We start from the raw sequence: 5,432 nt of genomic DNA on the forward strand, positions 1-5,432 counted from the left end.
TTGCTCTCTGAGGTAGAACTGCCCAAGGAACGAAGGACATCTTGATGGATGATTGCAAACTCCGACTGGATGCGAAAGAATTCTTGTCGGAGGTCTGCGTCCTGGATTGCCGCCAAGCTTGCGGGCCAATCTTTGACATTATTTGGTAGCAGAATGTGATTATGATCCTGTACGATCGCCCTCATGTGATGGAGGGCGTAGTAGGCATCCTTCTAACCGCCAGGCGGCTTCTTGACACTAGGAACCGTCGTATTGTGGGTGAACACGTGCCTGCCGTACCTACGAACTGGCCTCTTAAAGGTGCCTCCAGATGTGGCGTAGCCGGGGAGAGCATCATCAAGAACTTTCTTGATATTTGTGTAGTCTATCTTGGAGTCACGGTCCGGGTCAAAATACGTGGCCATGGAATATTTCGGGCTTAAGAGGATGAGTGTGCAATGTGTGTCACTGCACAGAACACAGAATGTTAAAAAAACGATCGAAATCTAAGAAATCATATGTTACGGGGCGGTGAGGGGATGACTTACTCGGGAAAGTAAGGCACGAGGAAGTTATCCTTACACTACTAGGGAAAAGGCTAGCAGCAGCGCGGGTTTTAGGTGTATCAGCAGCGCGGGGACCGGCGCTACTAATAAGGCGCTACAGCTAATAGTTAGTAGTAGCGTGGGAGAAACCCGCGCTACTACTAACTTTGTTAGTAGTAGCGTGTGCCACCCACGCTACTGCTATTACAGACTCGCGCTACTACTAATGAAGTAGTAGTAGTGTGCCTACAACACCAGCGCTACTAGTATTCTAGATACTAGTAGGGCACTTTTTTCCCAACGCTACTAGTAGCAAATTAGGAATTAAAAAAATAAAAATAGATGCAGTATTCATGAATGGAGATCAGAGACACGTCCAATGCAAAATAAATTTCACAGAACCATCTTAACACTTGCAGTGTTCATGGATGCAACATTCAACATCTCAACTCAAAGAGATCACGAGGACACACACAGCCGTCATCAAAAGGTTGGTACCTTCTCTAGCGTTTCACCACCAACCTAACCAGACCACTTCTCTAGATGTATGTAAAAAGCGTCGATGTCCTCCACCTTGAGGAACTCCGGACGGTGGCGTCGTCCTCCACCTTGATGACCTCCGAACGGTGGCGTCGAGGTCCTCCACCCCGGGGACCTCCTGCGTCGAATCACCTGGACAATAATCTGTATGACGCGGTCGCGGGGCTTCACGGTGAAGTCTGTCTCTGAGTAGTTGAAGAGCACGACTCCCATCAGGCCGCAGTAGTCCTCGTCGATCACCCTGCACCCGGTCGAGAAAGTGAAAACTTGTTAGTTAGCTCCTGCTTGCGCAGGGTTCGCGGAAGGGTCCGGCCACTTCCATAGATGATAATAAGATACAATAAGTATGTCCAGGTTTGGATGATTGAAAATAAATTAAAAGAGAAATGTATTCAAGATGATAACACACAACAATTAGATTGAAAACAAAGAAAGCACCTGCGCACGCTCCCCTTGCCCCCGGTCACTGGCTATATCCCAGTCTCGCACGTCCTCAGCTAGGATTTCATGGTTGTTGAACCTTTTTGCTCTGCAGGGAAGCATTATGGACAAGATCAAAGACAGTTTAAGAGACAGACCATAATCCCAGTTCGCTACAGGATATCATTCCAGCATTAAATTACTGAAAATATCTTAATACAGGCGAACATATGTTCACCTTTCTGATCTGCAGCAGCTTTACCTGCATCATATTTGGTTACACCTTCTGCCTTAGCCACACCGTTGACAACATCATGACGCTGTCATTTGCATGTGCAAGAAACCCATCAGATGAATCACAGTATGTACAGTATGAGCAGTGCAAAATAGAAACATCTCTTGTCCTAATTTACCAGTTAGCATCATGGTACAATTGAGAGTTGATTGCAACAGTCACAGGGATCAATAGGAACAACAGAATAAAACAGCAAAGCATAAATCATATGGACACACAGAACTGAACGAGCAAGGTTGTTCATTCAGGTTCAGAGGCAATCAACAAGATTACTAGTGAGGCGTGGCCCTCTCGCATTTCCACCGATTAACACAACTGGCTAAGACAACGACGCGCACAGAGCAGCCTAGGCCCTCTCGACACGGATGCGGCGTGCGAGCTGCAGAACAAAGTCTTGGTACTGTGCATATTCACTGAAGGTTAAACTTTTTTTACTGAAATCCCAGCTGCAGAAGCAAGAAAGCGCCTACTGCTGGTAGCAAAACCAATATGTTTATGAGGAATATATGGATGTTTCAAATCAGAAGACCAAGTAGAATAGATAAAATTAGTCAGGAATCTGTTGTAGCATGGCAAACCCCTTGTTTCTGAATAACATGTATGCTAGTCTGTAGAGCTAGTCCACTGGGATTATTACTATGGTTTGTATGCTGGTTCACTTTCCATGAATTTCCCTCTAATTGAGCTTATCGACGGATGATTTTTTTAAGAGAAAACTAACTTTACATATACGTCACACATAGAAAAGGTCATATGCCATAAGGTTTTTCTGTTAATTAGTGTGCTACCGCAAGAAAACTTAAATGAGAATGTACAAAAAGTAAAAAAAATCCTGCAAGTCCTAATATGGCTAGTCTGTACGTACTGGAACTGAACCACTTTGAATAATAAAAGCATCAGCAGGCAAAGACCAGAAGATCAGAATCTATTGTCTCCAAGGGCTTAGATCTCAAAGAATATATAAGATGCGTATGAAAAATATGGCAAAAGGGGAACATACCATGCATGGAGTCGCTATTATGAAATTTCAGTTATCTCATCAGCCCATTACGTACTATCCTTGATGACAATAAGGTCCAATTTTGTGTTCAATTAATAAAATTGATGGAAGATCAAAAGATTACTACCTGCAAATATGTAACGCTGGACAGGGGATTAGAGATAAATTACATGAGCAAAAACATATCTAGATCCCAACCACTTACTGTAGGTCATGTAGTTTATTCCATGGGTTGAGCAAAAACATACATCTACACTTATGAATCATGTGTGATGGAGATGACTGGTCGTCTATACACTACATAGATGGCCTAACATCGACAGCAAGTCCATCAGAAGAAACAGTCAAATTATTAGCCCGACGACTAACCTGAAACTGAAAGCAACCGGCCAGGAATGAAACAAGATGTTTTCCCCTTCCTGCACGGCTCTCATGCATTACACCCACATGAGGTGAGGTCATGGTCCTCTTCTCCTTTCAATGGTCTATGCTTCTAGAAGAAGCGACGCGTGCCATTCGCTAAGAAAAAAAAGTCACCCATGAAGAAATTTGGTACTAGGCAGTTAGGATGTCATCAGTGGCTAACATCATACACGTGGTGTGGCCAATCCTAAACAGCCTCTATAAGGCCGTAAACTGGCATACGAAAACAATGCGCTCAGGATACTAACTTTCGGGACAACAAACTAAAACGATGGCTTCTCTCAAACCATACATCCAAACGACGCAAATAAATACTCTAAGGAAAGCTTGGAACTTGCTTTACAAATTTCATATAGAGGCAACTCGAAATTCTGAGAATAACTAACTCGTTTTTCACCTTGAAGCTGGCTGTCCAGATTTGATAGTGCAGTTTTTAACTGAACCAGATTCTTATCTGACAGAAGTAGCACCCAACAAAATGCAGATAGACATGTAACTAAATTATGCAACTGAACTTTTAGCAGGAAGAAAGCACTCACCAAAATTCAGACATGCATGTAACTAACTTCTGTAATAACTGAATTTAGCAGCAGGTGAGCACCCAACAAAATTCAGATAGGCATGTAACTAAATTCTAAACTGAATTTCTAGCAACAAGGAAGCACCCAGCCAAATTGAGATAGGCAGTATACTAGATTCTGCAATGCAATGTTTATCTTACTCAGAAGCAGAGCAGGTATCCACCAAAATTCAGTCTGACAGCTACATGTAACCCGAATTCAGACATACTACATGTAACCCAAATTCTTCTACAACTGAACCTGTAACCACAAAATTCAGACAAGCAAGCAACCAAATCAATTGGGTCATCAGTGAGTCACCTGCAGCACGATGGAGTTGATGACATCCGCGTATCTGACGGCGAGGTTGAGCGACATACAGTGGGCGGGGGCCATGGCGTAGCACCTGGTGCGGCCCCTCTCGACCTTGCCGAGCTTGTCGAGGTTGAGCACGACGACCATGGTGAGCATGACGGCGACACCGACATGGAGGGAGTGGCCCATGAAGGTGAGCGTGTACACGGGGTACGTACCGTTCGAGGAGGTCCCGGAGCAGGTCGCACTCCCTGTCGAGCACCCAGCCAGCGGCGCGGAGGAGGCCGTTGTGGAAGTAGTCGTCGTCGAAGCGGCGCTTGCCGAGGCGGTTGTCGAGGAGCGTGCGTGTGGTTGAGGTAGACGAGGTAGGGCGTGACCCGGCTCCCCGTGTCGGCATAGGTGCGACGGCGCACGATGTTTGAGGGGTCGAGGAGGAAGGGCACCGCGGCGAGGTGGTCCAGCAGGGCGTAGTTGGCCATGACGAGGCGGCACATCCTGGGCACAGGCGCGAAGTTGGCGGCGGCGGCGTGGCCCTAGGTGGCGCTGTCGTGGTGGCCGGAGTGGACGCACTGCTTCCACGCCCTGCGGCGGGGCGTTGAGGAGAAGAGGTGGGAGCGGAGATTAGATTGGGGATCTGGATCGGGCGCTGAGTGTTTTTTCTGAGACATGTCGTGGGATGGTTGGTGGGGTGGGAGCAGATGCAGGTGGTAGCGTGGGGTTTATAACCCGCGCTACTACTATCGACTTAGTAGTAGCGTGGGTTTATAACCCACGCTACTACTACGGCTAGTCCCGGGAGGCACAGTGGAAATAACTTAGTAGTAGCGAGGGGTAAAAACCCGCGCTACTACTATCATGTTATTAGTAGCACGGTTTTCTCAAGCTCGCTACTGCTAATTAGCAGTAGCATTTGTTTTTAAACCGCGCTGCTGCTAAGATTCTATGTATAAGGTTTTCCCTAGTTGTGTTATCTGGGTTTGCCAGAATGACGCCTTCGAGGTGTGAACTCGCGTCTTGTCGGTCCCGTGCGCTGCCCAAGATCTTGGCACGCATGTAGAAGGGGTCGACTATCACGATGTCTGGGGTCTTGTCTCGAATGATCTACATCTCCATACTCAGCGAAAACAGCCGAATGAAGGTGTAGTGCAGCGGATGAAGATTAAACATAGCAAAGATGTCATCAAACCGCAAGACGATCGTACCCCCGATGGCGCCATCCACAAAGCCCTTTCCCTCTGGCACCTTCGCCATGAAATCCGGGTATGCCACATCATTCTGGGAGAGACGCATCTTCTCCAAAGAAAGAACACTGTCATGCAGACTCCGCATAGCACCGGTTGCAGCATTGAGCATAT

The 5,432-nt window shown here is 46.6% G+C and overlaps 1 pseudogene; it reads right to left on the minus strand.

Moving 5' to 3' along the window:
* Positions 1-1,046: 1,046 nt before the first annotated feature.
* On the minus strand, positions 1,047-4,745 carry LOC119280191 (annotated as a pseudogene).
* Between the last annotated feature and the right edge of the window lie 687 nt (positions 4,746-5,432).

The sequence above is a fragment of the Triticum dicoccoides genome, chromosome 3B, assembly GCF_002162155.2.
Source record: "Triticum dicoccoides isolate Atlit2015 ecotype Zavitan chromosome 3B, WEW_v2.0, whole genome shotgun sequence".
Classification (NCBI taxonomy): domain Eukaryota; kingdom Viridiplantae; phylum Streptophyta; class Magnoliopsida; order Poales; family Poaceae; genus Triticum; species Triticum dicoccoides.